Here is a 19,148-nt window from a genome sequence, read left to right as displayed (position 1 = left end):
ATGAACCACCCATGTTTATTGTTCAAAATCTTTTTGTACCCCAATCAAAAGAGGGGTAGAAGGCAAAAGACTCAGTTACCAAGATACAAAGATAAAGCAAGCTTGATTACCTTCTCAGTACCCAAGACATCAAGAAACCATATCCTGAGTTAAGTATTCTGTTGATTAGGAAGAACATGCCATGTCCACATCCTAGCCCAAACATCCTGTTGCATTCACATCATAGGCCAGACATCCTGTTGTCAAGGTAAGATACACATAGCTACACCATAAGCCAAATATCTGTTATTTCACCTTGAAATAGCAAGGGGAGATAAAAATCTCACTCACTTTAAGTCAAAATGAAGCAGAGCCATTCTTATGGGCCCCAACAATTCCTCCTTCTTAATTTAGTTAATAACATCTGTACTTCTGCTACAGGGCAGATGACTGTGTCTACCGTAGGTTGTATTTCTCACCCTTCCAGACTTACCCTTCATGGGAGTACCCACTTAATCTTAGGTGGACTTGAGGCAAAAAGATCTTACCAACCATTGACTACCAACCTCTGTTTATAGAGAATTAAGCCAGAGTGAGTAATTTAAGGCTGTGCACCTCTGAGTTCAACTCCATCAAAAGTTCACAAGCAACTTGACATTGCCAAGCAATATCCATGCTCCTATGGCTACAATACCTTCTATTAAGATTAAATGGCCTTTTTAAATTGGTCCAGGATGTCTCTGGTAGTTTTAGCTGCAACAAGATCCAAATCTGCCTTTTTAATCACATCTAATCTAAACACTCATTTGTATTAAGCCAAACTTCTCTCCTATTGAGCTCTGACTTTTTTTCCATCTATCAATACTTTCAAATTATAGTAAAGGTTGAATAGTCACAGGTCAATACCATAATGCCAGTATGATTATTAACAGTAGATACACAATTGGCTAGATTACAATTCTCATAATTTTGATTCAATAAATGGATAATAAAAAGTTCTTGTGATGGGTGAAAGATGATTTTTCCTCTTTTTAAAGTTCAATGCATTGTGGCTTCTAACTTTGAAAGATAAGTTTGAAATGTTACAGTCATTGAGAACTGAATACCAGGCAAGCAAAGCATTTGTACTATTCATCCCTATCAATTCAAGTGGGGAGGCCCTTTAGTGTCCTCCAATTTATTTTATTGACCAGTCTAGTACTTAATTCTGGATTCTAGGAATATTGTACTGGAAAGAGGCTTTAGCTACACATCACCTCCACAGTACTGTTTGACTGTCCAAATGTGTTTCTTTCCCAGGGAAGTCTCTGAGGCACCTGTTTTCTAGGATTTTTATTTCAACAGCAAGAATGAATTTTAACTGGCAAAAATTGTGTTCTGTGTCTGAGGATATAGTGTGAATAAACTGCCAAACATTCAGTGCTTGGCCAGATCTAGAGTAGTTGAAACTCACAGAGATCTGGAATATTGGTTTATCAGGTAATCTCCTGCCTTTCTCGGACTGCAGAATGATGATATCAGAGGGTCAGGAATACAGGTTCAGCGTATCTTATTTGAAATTGTCTGTGAATGCCGCAGCAGTCATGATGTCATCAAAGCTATCATTCTTCTGTTTCTCATACCTTACCAAGCATACAAGGAGGCATCGAGCCTCATTTTCTTCCTGTAAAAATACACAAACCCCACATTAAAACAGGGCCAGGTCTTTTCCAACATCCAGTTCATATATTTTTCCATTTGATTTGAGATAAATTTGTTCGAGTTCCATCATGCCAAAATATATCCACAGCATATTGCTCACAGGCATTCACATTTAGAAAATTTAAGAGAAAGGCTGCATGATTTAATGCATTATGTGGAAACTGGACATACAACTCTTCTTTATTTTTTGAAGTTGTGTTTTCAAGGAGCCAAGGGCAAGTTGCACAATTCTCTGTTCTTGAGGATTATAAGGAATACCTGTTTTGTGTTCACTTTTCCACTGGGGAAAAAATTACTGCAATGTTTTACTAATTTACCTGGATATATTATCCATTTTTAAAATTTGAAAAAGTGCCACACAATCAAATTTCTAGGACACAGGAGACTTCAAACATTTCGTAATGATTAAATCTTGATTATAATCTGAGAACTTATGTTTACTGTAAAAAATAATTATTTCAAAAATATGTGTATATTCTAATCACTAGTACCTATGAATATGATTGATTCCTATGGCTGTTAATGAGAAGTATTAGTAGCCAGATGGGTTGATGAAATTTCAAGAGCCTTTAAATATGGAAGCAGATAAGTAAGTGTCAGAGTAATTGTTGGTTTTGGAGACAAAAGAGGGTTACAGTCAAGTATTAAGGTCCTCTAGAAGACTTATGAGACAAGATAATATGTTCTTCTCTAAAATGTGCAGAAACGAACAACCAACATCTTACACTTAATTTCTTGAGATCCACTTTGATCTTATACCTGGATGTATGAGACAATATCCATGCATTGCTTTGATGTGCTGTTTTTGGAGTAATGAGTTTTTTTCAGAGAGAGGAAACTGGTATAGCACATAATCTTCTCAACTCAGTTGTAGACATTGATAACTGACTCAGCTTTCCATTTTCTCTGTCATCATACAGACATATTATATAATTTATCACTTAAGGAATTGAAATGGTGTATATGAAGCATATTGCTGACAGAAAATAAGTCAATAAGAAATGAACATGATAAAAATAATAGTACTTGCTTAATATTGTGAAAGTCAGTTTGCTAAGTTGGCACGACCTAGAATAACCTTTGATTAGCATGTGGTCCCATCCTGGATGGGAGGCAAGATTGTCTTAATATATATGGGCATATCCAGACTACAGTGAGCGGCTCCATATTTTAGGCAAGGAACCTGAACTCTAACGATTGGAGAAATCAAGCAAAATGTAAGAAACAAGCATGTGTGACACATTCATTTTTGCTCTGCTCTTGAAGAAGGATATGACCAGCTTCCTCAGCTTCCTGCCACCTTGACTTTCCCTCATGACAGGTGTAACTTGGAGTTGTGATCTAAAAGTAAACCCTTTTTGGGGCTTAGTTTTGTCAGGATATTGCATCAAACCTGAAATGAAGCCAAAATAATCATCTTCATTTTCATTTGCAGCATTGTGAAATAAATAACATATGGTAAATACAAATCTTGAGTCAGTGTATTCATTAGAGATGGCAGCTTCTAAACAAAGATGGTAGTGTTAGGGATGGAAAAGAGAAGGTGACTTGGAAAATGTTTAAGAGAAGAGTCAGAAAAAGGTTGACTGGTAATGAAAGTAAAACATAAGGAATACATTTGCTCCTCATTTTACATGATAGAATATGTTTCACAAACATCAACTGTGTGTTGATGACCCATGTCAATTCAAACTGATGGCCATTTGAGAGAATGTCTCAAATGCACAGCCTTTCTCCACTTAAAGTGTTAAAATATTGAACATCTCTGTGCTGAGCTACAAGAGAAACAGATTCAGTATCAGACAAGCACATATACCAACTGTCCATGGCCTGTGTGATCTTCATAGCATCTTCAAATCTATGTAATAAAATTTACTGCCTCTTTCTCTCTGGTAGTATGATGTACCACATCTTTAATAAATCCTTGCCCAAAAGGGAGCCACAATGCCCCATTATTGTAGGTGTTTTACTCTGATAATTAGCTTCTGTTTTTAGCCTGTTTCAAACAGGAGAGTTTCTTTGTTGCTATGGATCCTGGACTTACTCTATTTTGTTAATTCTTGGACATAATCCTCTACTTCAACCAACAGTTGCTAAAGTATATATTTTCCTTTTCCTTATTTCATTGTAACAGACAAGCACTTACATAGTGAGAGCATATTTAGGCTGGCAACCTGCTGAAACCAGTCCTTGCACCTCTGCTGATTTTAATCCGCATAAATTATCTAGACAAAGTAAATGACTATGAACCAGTTGGAATTCCTAATCAACCAAAATTGCAGCCAAGTAAAAAAGTAGAGGAAGCAACAACCTTACATAGTTGGATTTAAATGTGCAATGTAGTTGAATGTAATGTGGCAATCAGTATACAATAGGGAGCCTTGTGAAGATCTCTACATGCTGAACATAAATGAAACAAGCAATTCAATCCAATATAAACTAATGTATTTGGGGGCATAATTTTGGATCAGTCAATCCTAAAGAGTATGAATTCTGTGAAAATTCAATTACATCAGAGAAAGGACAAGACCTACTACAATAATTCACATTTATAATATATATATATTTTTTTTCATCCTACCTGCAGTTTCCCTGTCCTCCTCTCCTCCCAGAGCATCCTCATCCGCTCTCTGTTCCCAGCACCCAATCCACTCCTCCTCCATTTCTATTTCACAAAGGACAAATCTCCCATAAATATCATGGGAACATGAGCCATCAGGATGGCGGATCTTAATGGTAGAGCACTGAGACTACTGGAAAGGGGAACATTTTGGGTCAAATAAAAATCTGTCACAAGGAAGTCTCCCAGGAATCTACAAGGATGACCCCAGCTAAAACTCTTAGAAATAGGGGATACATAGCCTGAATCGGGTATCTGTTGTGACCAGATTGGTACTTTTCCCAGTTGTCATCAGAGACAGTTCATCCAGTAACTAATGATTCACTTTTAAGCAAGTTTGCATTTTAATTTATTTTAAATTATAAAAAAGGCACTGACAAAGGAATAGAAATAAGACATCAAGACCGGGTTACAAAAACCCATAAAATAAAGTAGTTTGTTTGGTGTTATTTATGTATATGTATCTAAATTGTGTGGAGATTTATAAAATTTGTTAAACTTTAATCGTATACATACCTATATAATTACCATCTAAGTTAGGTAGAATACCTACTTCCATTAATCAATTAATTGTGCATTAACCACTTGAAAGCAAGCCTCACTGGCAACTATAGTGTTCATCTCTGGTGCCACAGAGAAATATGGCAGGTACTAGAATTTCACACATGTAAACCAGCATTGTATGCATTCTGTGTCACCTCTAAGTAGCGCTGGAAGAGGTACACACATATCTCAGTGTGTTCATCCATTATTCCACTTATGGACGTTTAGGTTGCTTCTAATTTGCCGTACTTACAAAGTTTCACTGAGCTGTCTTACATGTGTCTTTGTTTTTAGAAACAAGCTTTAATGTGTTTTAGGCATTACTGAAAGACTAGGTATATCTTCGATACTATGGAAGATGGTCGAATAGTTTGTCATTACAGGCATTGATATTCCCACCAGCGAACACTGTGATGGCACTATCTTGTCATACCCTTGCCAGATCTTTATGTTTAAATGTACTATTCTGCGTGAAATGGGAAACAGGAAAGAACCTAAAAGATATGCATAGTACCCAAGAGAAGAGAAATGAGGCAAGATCCTCTGAACAGATGGGGAACACGGCAAGGGGTGGGGGGAGTGAGAGCTGGGAAGAAGAAAGGGGGAGAAGAGGAAGAGAGAGTAGGTCATGGGGGAACAGGAAGGTTGAGTGGGGGGGGGGTAGGATAGGGGAAAGAGGGAATCATAGGTTAGAAGACAGATCAGGCACCAGTGTGACCTCTAGTGATCTAAAGGGATAACACCAATTGGCAAGCTAAGCAAGAGTGTAGAGACCACCTCGAATGCCCATTCCTGATAATGAACTTGATGTCTATAACCATCCGGGAGCCTTCATCCAGTGACTGATGGAAGCAGAGGCAAACACACACAGTTAAACACTGAACTGAACCCAAGGAACCCAGTGACAGAGAGAGAGAAGCAATGAGGAAATTGGCAAAGAATGGGCTGGCAAAACCAGCAGAGACAGCTGTTCTGAACAGGGGAGAGCTCTTGGACCCCAGACTGACAGCAGGGAGGCCAGCATGGAACTGATCCGGATCCCTGAATGTGAGTGTCAGTGAGGAGGCCTGGACAACCTATGAGGCCCTGAGCAGTGGATCAGTGTTTTTCCCTGGAATACAAACAGACATCGTGTGTCCATAGCACAAAGAGGGATGCTTTCTCAGCCTGGACTCTTAGGGGAGTGCCTGGACCCTACCCTGAGTGAAATAACAGACTCTAGATATCCTCTATGTGAAAGGAATTGGCAATAGGGTGGGAGGCTGGGGGCGATGGGAGGTGCGGTAGGAGGGGAGGGAGAGGGAACTGGGATTGACATGTAAAACAAGCTACTTAAAAGTTTTTTAAAAACTAGTTTGTGCACAAATGAATGTGTAGAGACAGGAAAGCAACTTTCAGATTTTCTTTTAAAGAACTGGTGAGTTCCGAAGAACATATGTGCTCTCATTTCAGACCATGGTAAAGGAGACTTGGGCTGCGAAAGGGGTGTAGTATGTAAAGTATGTAAAAAAAAAAAAGAGGTAAGTTGCATGATGAATACACAACGAAAAAAGAAAATTATAGACCAATCTACTTGATGAACATAAATTCTAAAAATAATATACTTGTAAAACAATGTTAGACATGTGAAGGGTTATTAGATATCAGAAAAATTAACTCCAGGCAAGGCATAGTGTCACATGCACTTAAAGGCAGAAACACAGGTATCTCTGTAATTTGAAGGCCAGTCTGATCTACATAACAAATAACAGGAAACCCAAGTTTGCAGAGTAAGAGCCTGTTTCAAAAAGAAAGGAAGAAAGGGAGAGAGGGAGAGATGGAGAGAGATAAAATGATGAAACAAAGAGAGAAAGAAGAAAGAAAGGAAAGGAAAGAAACAGAGAAAGATTGAAAGAAAGAAAGAAGAAAAGAAAGTCAAAAGTATTTTGAGATTCAATCTCATTCCTGTGTGAATAACTATCATCAAGAAAACAAGTGTTGAGAAGAATGTAGTGAACAGGGAACCCTTATTCAGTATTGGTGGAAGTATAGGTTGATATGACCACTGTGAAACTCAGTATGAAAGAGTCCAAAAAAGATTAAATAACTTCATATGATCTACATACAGCATTTCTAGAAGGACTCTGTATCCTCAAAGGACTTCATACATCACAATGAAGATAGCTATATACCATATTCATTGCAGTTCTTTTCCTGATAGCTAGGAAATTGAATTATCCTAAATGTTCATAAGCTTACACAAAGACAATAAAAATGTGGTCCATATACTCAATGAATTTTTTTCTCGACAGTAAAAACAAATGGATGGAACTAGAAAAATATTATATTGAGTAAGGAAACCCAGGCCTTGAAAGACAAGTGTCAAATAATTCTGTGTGATATGCAAATAAAAAATTTTAATATAAATTTCTATCTTTAAATTGATCTGAGTATATATAAACACAAGCTCTGAAACACCCCAACGCTTTCTAATCATGAGTACAAATTACCAGTCATACATGCACAGTCTTTAAGACAATCACAGTATTTTTCTGAAACTATCAACTCATGTTGAATCCTTTTTCCTCTTTTTTAAAAAAATTGATTTATTTTTCATTTGCCCTAAGTTCGCTGAGTTTTTATTTTGTCCACCCTAGTCAATTAATTTTAGACACTATATTTTTCATTTTGGCAAGTAACAATTAACTGTCCTGTATAATTTCCCGGTGTTTATCTTTTGACTCTTTTAGGTTTCTTTAAAATTGAAATCTTCTACTTATACTCAAAAATAAGGATTTTATCTCATATTTTCTTTAAAAATATCTTCCTATTCATTTTATAAGTTTGCACTCTCAGGGAATGTGGTCATCTTCTTAGACTGTTAATATTTTCATTCATTCATTCTTTCTGGAACATCATTATGTCTACATGGACTAAGAACTATGCCTATTGGTTCATTATACCCACTGTGCTTAGCATTTCTATTGTTGAATTTTGAACTCCAGTGTTTTTATCTTAGTCTCCCCTTTTGGGTTAATGTGTCCCTATTTAATTTAACTATTATAGTTGCTTTTAGTACTTCAGTTATAGGTTCCCATATATCTACTTTCAGTAATTTTCTCTGCCACTGCAAATTTGTCACTAAAGGAAAATTACATATGTGAAGAGGTAGTTTTGAAGTCAACTATATCAGCCCTAGAAGTTTGTCACAGGATGGAGACATCCATTTTTAAATGTTTACCCTAACCTCATACTGTAGCAAAATTAAAGAAGGTTCTGGGTATGAGCATCCTGCTATAATTAGAAGGGAAGACATGCCCTTCCCCCAACACACAGGAGAATTTGAAGAGTATCCCTACAATTTATTCTTCACACAAGACCCTAAAACACTTGATGCCCTCACCCTGTTCAGTTCAGCAAAGCTTTGACTGCTAGTGGCGAAATAGTTTTTCAATTTACTTATTTGCATCCGTAATTTCTTTAGGATGGAGCTGAGGGGTAAGAAATATCTTCTTCAAATATTTTTCTGACAAATATCATATATCTTTCTTTGCATATTTTTGCACTAAAGTCAACATATTTCCTGGAGTATGGAAGACACGTAATAAGGGCTTCTCAGTCAGTAAATTCAGTAATGTGTCTTTTTTCATTTGGTGATTTCGCTTCCTGAGATTTGTGATGCTTTCTTCACTGGTTTTTCTAATTTTTTTTCTCATGTCAAATCAAGTTTCCTTCAAGCCTAACACATAATTTCTAAGATAGATCCCATAAATTTTGTTCATATTATGTCTGTTGTGCTGCCTTCAACACAAGATTTACTGTGTTTACTCCATGAGTTCATGAGAAGAAACAAAAGCTTTAATAAGGAAGGATGGGTTTTGATCAGTTAAGTTGGTTGATTGCTTATGTTAACATACTTGTCACTAAACTGCTGAAAATAGCATTTAGGACAAAAGGATAAAATATGTTTGCTCTATCTTTATATGTATACTTGTGAGGGAGAAAACTGATAAAAGACACATGGCTAACCTGTCCCTTTCCTTGAAACACAGTTTTCTCAGAATAAATATGGTTAATACAGTATTTCAGAGTGTCATAATTTATCTGTAGTTTCTAAGACATACTATTGATGAGACTGGAAATGCTAATGTATGTAATATTACTGAATAATATGTAACGAAATTAAGGGGTATCAGTAAAAGCATAAAGTAAACTTAATGTCATTTGAAAGTAATTTAATTAATGCATTAAGATACCCTGAAAGACCCTACACATCTCTTAAAACTAAACATTCTCAGCAAAGACATGAAATACAAAATCAGCACACAGAAGTCAGCAGTGTTTTTGAATTCTAATACCAATCAGACTGAGAGACAAGTCAAGAAAATAATCCCATTTACAATAGACTACAATTAATTAATAACTGGTTACTACAAATAATAGATAAATAAATCCTTTGGATCTTAAGTTCAATGCCTTAACCACTTGGCCATTCTGGCATATCAGACTCTGGATATTTCCCCCCCAAGGAGCGTCTCACCCTCCCTGGGGAATGATGTGAGGATTGGGTGGAGGGCTGGGGGAGGGACAAGGGAGTAGGGGTGGGAAAGGGAGCTGGGATTGACATATGAAGCATTCATACATGTTTCTAAGACAATTTATTTTAATAAAAATTAAAAAATAAGAATAGATAAATATGTCCACAGACAGGCTAGAAATTGAAGATATAGCCTGAATTATAGACAAAACGCTAGCTAACCATCTGTAAATGAACTTCTGTCTAGAATACATGAAGACTTCAAAATCTAAAAATCCAAAACACAAACAACCATCTGTAAATGAACTCATGATGTGGCAGGTCCAAAATCATGAATCACAAAAGAACAGTAAACATGTGGTTGAGACTTTATATCCTTACCCATCAATAAAAAGCAAATTAAAATTTTACTTCAATTTCATTTCTTCTCAGTCAGAGGTGCTATAGCAAGAAAGCAAACCACAGGAAAAGTTAGATTGTTAGTTAGTTCACATTCAGTTGGTGAAAATGCAAACTGGCCCAGGCTCTATGAGATTCAGTGTGGACGAAATTCAGTGAACTCAAAGTAACCTTACCCTAGGTAGAAGCCCAAGAATCTCTAAATAAACATATTGCCAAGATACTTGCTGATTTAGTTTATATTGCTGTTTTAGACACCATGACCAAAAGCAACCTGGAGAGGAAAGGCTGTATTTTGCTTACAACCGTCATGTAATACTTCATTGCTGAGGGACATCAAGGAAGGAACTCAGGACAGAACCTGGATGTAGGAACTAAAGTAGAGGCCATGCAAGGATGTTGCTTACTGGACTGCTCACTCTAGCTTTCTCAGTCTTCTACCTTAGAGCATCTAGGACCACAAGCCAAGAGCTGGAACTTCCCACAATGAGCTGAGCCCTATCTGTTCAGTATCTTCATCAAGAAAACATGCCATAGGCTTGCTTAGAGTCAAATTATAGGAGGCACATTTCTTTTTCTCAGTGAAGGTTCTTTCCTTCCAAATGATTCTAGTGTGTTTTCAAACTGGTGTAAAACTAGCCAGCACATTTTTACATGTGCCATTATTGGAATATGGTCTTCACAATCCATGTTATGGGTTCATCTTTAGTGTCCATCAATAGATAGATGCATAAAAGTATGGTACATTGGAATGCATAATGGAATTTTATTTGGCCATAAGGAAGAATATGATGCCATTTTCTGGATATGGTGATGGATACAGCTGGATATAGTCATATTAAACAAGTTCAGAACATAAAAGTAAACTTTACATTTTCCCACCTGTGTCTTCTAGATCAAACATAGATACGATAAAAGACATGTATATGTGAAAGAAGTGAAATGAGAAAGAAGGAACCTAGAGGTAAAGTGTCAAGAGTAATACTGAGGGATAGGGGAAGGGTAGGGAAGCTAGGATCGCAGTACACATAATATGTGAATCCATTACCTTAGCCCATCATTATAGCACAACGAATATACACCAACAATTTTTATGATAAAAATGACTAGAAAATCCAAAACTTAGATACTGTGTATCTTATCACTGGCAAATTCATCTCTTCACTTTCCCTACTGTTTGTATTAATCACTGTCCTAAATTCAATGTCAGTCGATTATTTGCTTTAATTTATGTTTTAATATATATAAAAATATGGGAGTGGGACCTGGGAAGAAGAGAGGGGGTGAAGAGGAAGAGAGTAGGTCATGGGGGAACAGGAAGTTGAGGGGGTGGGGGTAGAATAGGGGGAAGAGGGAATCATAGGATCGAATACAGATCAGCCACCAGAGCGACCTTTAGTGATCTAAAGGGATAACACCAATTGGCAAGCTAAGCAATAGTGGAGAGACCACCTCGAATGCCCATTCCTGATAATGAACTTGATGTCTATAACCATCCGGGAGCCTTCATCCTGTGACTGATGGAAGCAGAGGCAAACACACAATTAATCACTGAACTGAACCCAAGGAACCCAGTGACAGAGAGAGAGGAGTGATGAGCAAATTGGCAAAGAATGGGCTGGCAAAACCAGCAGAGACAGCTGTTCTGAACAGGGGAGAGCTCTTGGACCCCAGACCGACAGTGGGGAGGCTAACATGGGACTGATCTGGACCCCCCAAATGTGAGTGTCAGCGAGAAGGCCTGGGCAACCTATGGGTCCCTGAGCTGTGGATCAGTGTCTATTCCTGGTATACAAACAGTCTTCGGGTGCCTATAGCACAAAGAGGGATGCTTTCTCAGCCTGGACTCTTAGGGGAGTGCCTGGACCCTACCCAAAGTAAAATGACAGACTCTAGATATCCCCTATGTGGAAGGAATTGGCAATAGGGTGGGAGGTTGGGGGGGGAAGGGGAGTGCGGGAGGAGGGGAGGGAGAGGGAACTGGGATTGACATGTAAAACAAGCTATTTAAAATTAAAATAAAAAATGATATAAAAATATATGTGTGTGTTTATGTATGTGTATACTCCTGAATACTACTGAATTTTCTCAATAATAAAAGTATGACTTAGTCTTATTTTAACATTTCAAGTATTCTTAGGTACATTTCATTTCCCTAGGTTAATATTGTAGCTTTATTTTAATTTCCATTAATGCAAGCAGTTCCATATATTCATATTTACTAAAATAATCTGTTACTTTTGTAAGCATGGTATTATTGGTTCTCCATTTGCCATTTTCTTATTCACCTATGGCTAATATGAGCAAAATGACTATAAATATTCATATCTTTTTCTCCTACCAAACAGGAATTTCTATAGTGAGAATGTCTTGATCATAAGTATCCGCATCTTCCACTTTATTAGGAAATACCAACTGTGAAGCAGTTATTTCCTGATTTTTTGTTTCACTTTTTGATTTTCCAAAACTAGATCACCAGTCTTTATAACTGATGTTCTTCATCTTGAATGACACAAATAAACCATCAAAGCAGAACTTACTTAGCACTCTTTATCACTTACACTATCCCCAAATCAAAGTTCTGTAAAATAGAAGTATTACATAATTAGACATGGCAGTATAAATGCCATGGCACCAATTTGATCATTTTGACATTCGCATAGAATCTCACTGCTCAATTTAATCAACCCTGGCAAGTGATTCTGATAATACACACATAAATAAATTAAGCCCCAAAATATGCTGAAATGTTTTTTATGTCATTTTAGCTGGGCGTTGGTGGCACACACCTTTAATCCCAGCACTCGGGATGCAGAGGCAAGCAGATCTCTGTGAGTTAGAAGCCAGCCTGGTCTACAGAGCAAGTTCCAGGACAGCCTCCAAAACAATACAGAGAAACCCTGTCTTGAAAACAACAAAAAACAAAAACAAAAAAAAAACAAAAGAAAAATGTCATTTCTGCAAAGAAGTGTGTAGAGGCTTCTTTAGTTTGTATAAATCCAAGGTGTCTGGTTGGATCCCCAGTGGGCTCGCGCCCCCCCCACACACACACATGCTTGCATGCATGTATGCACGCACACACAGAAAGTTACAGCAGGTTGGTGACTAAGATGTGCTCATCTGTACCCTTCTTGTGGCCTGGCACCCATGAATCAATGAGAGGATGTAGGATTCCACAAGCAGACAACTTGCAGCCAGGCAGAGCCAGATTCCTGGTCATTTTTCTTTTTTGAATTTGTGGTGCTCTTTGATTTTTGTACTTTTAGCTTTTAATTATCCATGCATACTGTGTGTATACATGGTGTGTATATATGGTGTGCACACATGACAGCTTGTGTGGAAGTCAGAGGACAACTTTATGGGGTCAGTTCTCTCCTCCCATTTCCATGTGATCCAGTGATTGAACTCATGTCATTATGACTTCGTGGCAAGTGTCTTTACCCACTGAACCATATTGCTGGCTCTAGCTTTAATTACACCTCTCTCCTATGTTTTCATAGGCATCTGCTTTCTATAAAAAAAGACCAGTAGTCTTTTCTTTTGTATATATATGTCACGCCATACTTTTGTTTATTGCTTTTCACACTGAAGGACGAGCTCTGCTAGCAAAAAAAAAAAAAATTCACTTAGAAATCTATCAGTTCCTGGGTTTCCTGGGGAAAATAGCATTCACATATTCATTAAGAAATCTACAAAATTGTCTTCTTGACTTTTTTTTAAATTACATGCATAAAATGTGCTTTTCTGAATATTATTTGTTTCAAAATATCGACTATTAACATCATACTTGCTTTAGCACTGAAGAGTCTCAATTAGAGTCTTAAGTGAAAACATAGAGGATGATTTTATAGAAAATGTACATACGCATATATGAAAATGTTAGCTAACCTCAAGTTGCATATTTTTATCAGTGTAACTATATATTATTTTTCTATTCTATACTACTGAATGTTTTGGTTTCAACTTTGTTCACTTTCATAGTCTTAGACTATGCTTTCTTTTATTTGGCCATTATTAGACACTTTTTGAAGTATGACTATACACCCAAATATAGTTTCACTACAACAGTGTTTGCTACTTTGCTTCTTCGTTTCTGTGATAAAACATTGACCAAAAAGTGACTTGGGCAGGAAAGGTTCGAAGCTGGAAGCAGGAACTGAAGCAGAGATTGTTGACAAACACCGTTTACTGGATTGATTCGCATGTTTTGCTCAACTTGCTTTCTTTCACAGCCTGAGCCCTCATGCCCAGGGATGGCGTTGCACACAATGGGCACATGCATCATAATCAAGAAAATGTTGGGGGGAAGGGGAGTGCGGGAAGAGGGGAGGGAGAGGGAACTGGGATTGACATGTAAAACAAGCTATTTAAAATTAAAATAAAAAATGATAAAAAAAAGAAAATGTCCCATCGACATGCCCACAGGTCAGTCTGATAGAAGCTATTACTCAACTGATATTACCTTATCCCTCATGACTGCAGTTTTTATCCAGTTGTCAGAAACGTCCACAAAATGTATCAGATAGATGCGTGTGGTTAATAAATGAAGTTTTCCTGGAACACAGCCATGACACCCATTATTAACACATTTCCTATGGCTGAGTTTGTATTCTAAGATAAAGATGAGAACAAAGACACAGGCCATGCAACCCAGACATCTGAAACATTTATAGAAGCTGCTGAGGACTGAATTGCTACATCAGTAACTTTCATATACTTTCCCATAATCCTTTGAGAAAAAGAAAAAAACCCAAAATGCAGCTATTCCAAAATCTTTTTCATTTTTGTTGTAATTTTTAAAGTCTCTTTTCTCTAATTCATTATCGATTTCCTTCCTAAAAGTGAATGGGTGGTTTTCATTGAGGTAGTGCTTATCTGATTGGTAATTATTTTCATGATTATATAAAATTAGGTAGCAATATGAAGGTATTCATCAGGTATTACCATATTTTCCTTTCTGGTTATATGGAAGGAATATACATTTTTATTAATTTTCAATAAAGATATAGAAATGAAGTTTGCCTTCCCCAAGACATCAGAAGCAGAAGTGGCACATTTTTTTCTGGACAGTTCTAGCACCAATGCAAAGTACGCAACTATACCCTTAACTACATTCTGCACTTTGGTCATAAAAACTCTTTTTATCACAAACCCTGTAGGAAATAAACTTTGTTGCTTTAAGTCACTGAGATTTGGCAACAAACTAGTAATACTGGGAGAAAACAACAAATTTATCTTAATTGGCACATAAATTGTTACAAACTTTAGAGACTCTGTCTTTACAAGGAATTGTAGGTGGTGAAAATGGTTTTAAGAATGGGATTGTGGTAGTTTGTAATACTCAGTTACAAAATGTCTTATAAAATCTAAAGTAACCTCCAGTTCTTTTTTGATTTTGTACTACCTAAATCTAAATACATCTAAAATAACTGGAGAGGCAAATGAATAAGCAGAATTTAGCTTTAAGTAAGAATAAAACAGCAGGTAACGAACTAGAACTTAAATGTTAAAACCCTACTGTTGAAATGTTTAACGCTTTGGTAGTAAGACAGAGAGGAATCAGGTTAGAGATAAACTGAAAGCTTCTAACCTGCTACCTAGCTTTCATCGTGCCCAAGGGTGCTAGGAAGGATGCTAAGGAGTCATGAATGGGATCATCCTGCTGACTACAAGAGGCAAAACACATCTCATCCGCCATATTATACCCACTAGCGCAACAGTGGTGTGACCGGAAGTGATGTAACCAACTGCTTTCTGATTAGATTTGAGGCTTGCTCTACAGGAATTCAGATATGAAAGTAGGAGAGACTTGATGAGAAGTGTTCAGTACTAGTGGAAGGAGCTGAAAGAATAGAATCTAAAACATTATGTAGCTGTATGAGATAGTAAAAATTAAAAAACAATAACAAAATATAAGACACCAGTAAATTCATTCTTTAAATTAATTCTCCTATCTCGCCAAGGCCCTCACCACCTCCCCATACCACCCCCTATCCACTCCTCAGGTAGGGTGAGGCCTCCCATGGGGTATGATCATGTCTGTCACATCATTTGGGGCAGAACCTAGGCCCTCCCTGCTGTATATAGACTGATAGAGTATCCCTCCATAGGGAATTGGCTCCCAAAGCTCATTTGTGCACTAGGAATAAATACTGGTTCCAGGGAGCCCATTTGTGCACTAGGAATAAATACTGGTTCCAGTGCCAGTGCCCCATAGACTGCCGAAGCCCCACAACTGACACCCAAATTCTGAGGACCTGATTCTCTCTTATGCAGGTTCCCTAGCTTAAGTCTTAAATCCATGAACACCCATTTTCTCAGGTAGGTTGTTTCTATTGGTTTCTCCAGACTGGTCTTGACCTCTTTGATCATCACTCCTCCCTCTCTGCAACTGGATCCAGGAGTTCAACTCAGTGCTTAGCTGTGAAACTCTGCTTCTGCTTCATCACTTACTGGATGAAGGTTTTATGATGGCATTTCAGGTAGTCATCAATCACATTATAGGGTAAGGACATTTAAGGCAGCATCTCCACTATTGCTTAGCTTCTAGGTAGGGGTTATCCTTGTACTTTTCTTGGACATTTCCTAGTGCCAGGTTTCTTGTTAAGCCCATAACAGCTCCCTATAATAAGGTATAACTTTCCATGTTCTCCTTTCTCTGTTCTTCCCACAACTCATGATTTCCTCCTCGCCCCTCCTCTTCTCCCCTCCTCTTTCTCCTACCCCCTCCCATGCTGCCTATTTACTCAGGAGATCTTGTCCCTTTCCTCTTTTCAGGGTTCCATGTGTGTCTTTTTTTTTCTGGGGGACATGTCACTACCACACTTTAGGAAGCACCATCAGGTTTCATTGTGCAGTATTTTATCAGGAGTGGAGTATCAAACAGGATTTCTCTGAAGTTCTAGGCACCTAGTATAGTCCTTCAAGTCTTTGATCTTTTTATTTTTTATTTAAATTAGAAACAAGCTTGCTTTACATGTCAATCCCAGGTCCCTCTTCCTCCCCTCCTCCCCTGCATCACCACCAGGAACCCCAGCCCCCAACCTAATATCCACTCCATTCCCTCAGGGAGGATAGGGCCCTCCATGGGGATCTCCAGAGTCTGTCATTTCCTTCAGGGCAGGACCTAGCACCTCCCCCAAGAGTCCAGGCAGAGAAAGGATCCCTCATTGTGGGATGGGCACCCAAAGTCCATTTGTATGCCAGGGATAAATACTAATCTACTACCTAAGGCACCCAAAATTGCCTAGGCCTCCTAAGTGACACATATATTCAGGGGGTCTGGATCAGTCCCATGCTGACATCCCAGCCATCATTCTGGGGTCCAAGAACTGCCACTTGTTCAGGTCAGCAGTTTCTGTGGGTTAAACCATCACAGTCTTGACCCCTTTCCTCATTAGTCCTCCCTCTCTGACACTGGATTCCAGGAGATCAGTTCAGTGTTTAGCTGTGGCTGTCTGCCTCTGCTTCCATCAGTCACTGGATGAAAGTTCTGTTTCCCACACATATTTGCAGTAGTATTGTAGGCTAGCATTCCATTGATCTATGTCTAAAATCCATATATGAGTGAGTACATACCATATTTCTGTTTTTGTGACTGGGTTACATTATTCAGGATGGTTTCTTCTAGTGCCATTCATTTGCCTGCAAATTTCAAGATTCCAGTGGGTTTTTTTTTCCGCTGAATAGTACTCAATTGTGTAAGAGCACCACATTTTCTGTATCCACTCTTCAATTGAGGGGCATTTAGGTTGCTTTCAGGTTCTGGCTATTACAAAAAAATGCTGCTATTAATACAGTGTAACAGATATTCTTGGTGTATGAATATTGAATATGCATCTTTAGGGGATATGCTTAAGAGTGGAATTGTTGGATCTTGTGGTAGACTGATTCCCATTTTCCTGAGGAATCTCCATACTGATTTCTAAAGAGGCTACATGAGTTGGTACTCCCACAACCAGTGGAAGAGTGTTTCCCTTTCTCTACATCCTCTCCAGCATAAACTGGCATTAGTGTTTTTGATTTTAGCCATTCTGAAAGGGGTAAGATGGTATCTCAGAGTTGTTTCGATTTGCATTTCCCTAATGGCTATGGATGTTGAGCTTGTTAAGTGTCTCTCAGTCATTTTAGAGTTCTCTATTGAGAATTCTTTATTAACTTCTGTACCCCATTTTTAGTGGGATTCTTTGGTGTTTTGGAGACTTGCTTCTTGAGTTCTTTGTAAATTTGGGCATCAGTCCTCTGTCAAATGTGGGTTTGGTGAATATCTTTTCCCATTCTGTGGGCTGCCTTTTTGTCTTGTTGATTGTGTCCTTTGCCTTACAGAATCTTCTCAGTTTCAAGAGGTCCCATTTATTAATTGTCGATCTCAGTGTCTGTGCTACTGGAATTATGTTCAGGAAGCAGTCTCCTGTACAAATTCGTTCACAGGTACCTCTCCCTTCCTCTTCGAAGAGACTCAGTGTGGCTGGATTTATGTTGAGGTCTTTGATCCATTTGGACTTAAGTTTTGTGCATGGAGATAGACATGGATCTATCTGCAGTCTCCTACATGCCAGCCTCCAGTTATGCCAGCATCACTTACTGAAGATGCTGTCTTTTTTCATTGTATAATTTTAACTTATTTGTCAAAGATCATACGTGTATGGGTTAATATTGGGGTATTCAATTCAATACCATTGGTCTACCTGTCTATTTATGTGCCAACAACAAGATGTTCAAAGGACTATAGCTTTATAATAGAGCTTGCAGTCAGGGATGTTGATACCTCTGGACATTGCTTTGTTGGACAAACTATCCTGGATCTTTTGCTTTTCCATATAAAGTTGAGAATTGTTATTTCAAGGTCTGTGGAGAATTGTGCAGTGATTTAATGGGGATTGCACTGAATCTGCAGATTGTTTTTGTCAAGATTGCCATTTTTACTATGTTGATCTTACCTTTCCAAGAGCATGGGAGATCACTCCATTATCTGGTGTCTTCTTTAATTTTTTCTTTAAAGACTCAAAGTTCTCTCATGGAAGCCTTTACTCTCCCTAGGAAGTGGAGGGGGGATGGAGTGGGGTAGGGGGCTGGGAGGATTGGGGGCCAGGAAGGAGGAAGGGAGAAAGAACTGAGAGCAACATGTGTAAAAAGTTTAAAAACAAAGGAAAAGAAAAGACTCAAAGTTCTTGTGATGCAGTGATAGCTATCCAGAAAATTGTCCATTTCCTTTAAATTTTCAAATTTTGTGGTGTACAGGTTTTCAGAGTATGACCTGATGATTCTCTGGATTTCCTCAGTGTCCGTTATTAAATCCCCCTTTTCATTTCTGATTTTGTTAATTTGCATGTTCATAGTCTGTGGTTTGGTAAGTTTGGATAAAGGTTTGTCTACCTTGTTGATTTTCTC

At 38.0% G+C, this 19,148-nt stretch overlaps 1 long non-coding RNA gene across 1 annotated transcript; it reads right to left on the bottom strand.

Annotated features, from left to right (window-relative positions):
• Window positions 1-1,282: 1,282 nt before the first annotated feature.
• LOC121134651 lies at window positions 1,283-15,462 on the bottom strand. The gene is made up of 3 exons (XR_005871762.1): window positions 15,349-15,462; window positions 14,221-14,312; window positions 1,283-1,642 (listed from the first exon to the last, which is right to left on the bottom strand). It is a non-coding gene; the product is annotated as an uncharacterized LOC121134651 (long non-coding RNA).
• Between the last annotated feature and the right edge of the window lie 3,686 nt (window positions 15,463-19,148).

The sequence above is a fragment of the Mesocricetus auratus genome, unplaced genomic scaffold (genome assembly GCF_017639785.1).
Source record: "Mesocricetus auratus isolate SY011 unplaced genomic scaffold, BCM_Maur_2.0 Super-Scaffold_100029, whole genome shotgun sequence".
NCBI classification, from domain to species: Eukaryota; Metazoa; Chordata; class Mammalia; order Rodentia; family Cricetidae; genus Mesocricetus; species Mesocricetus auratus.
This window is presented reverse-complemented; position numbering and strand designations above follow the sequence as displayed.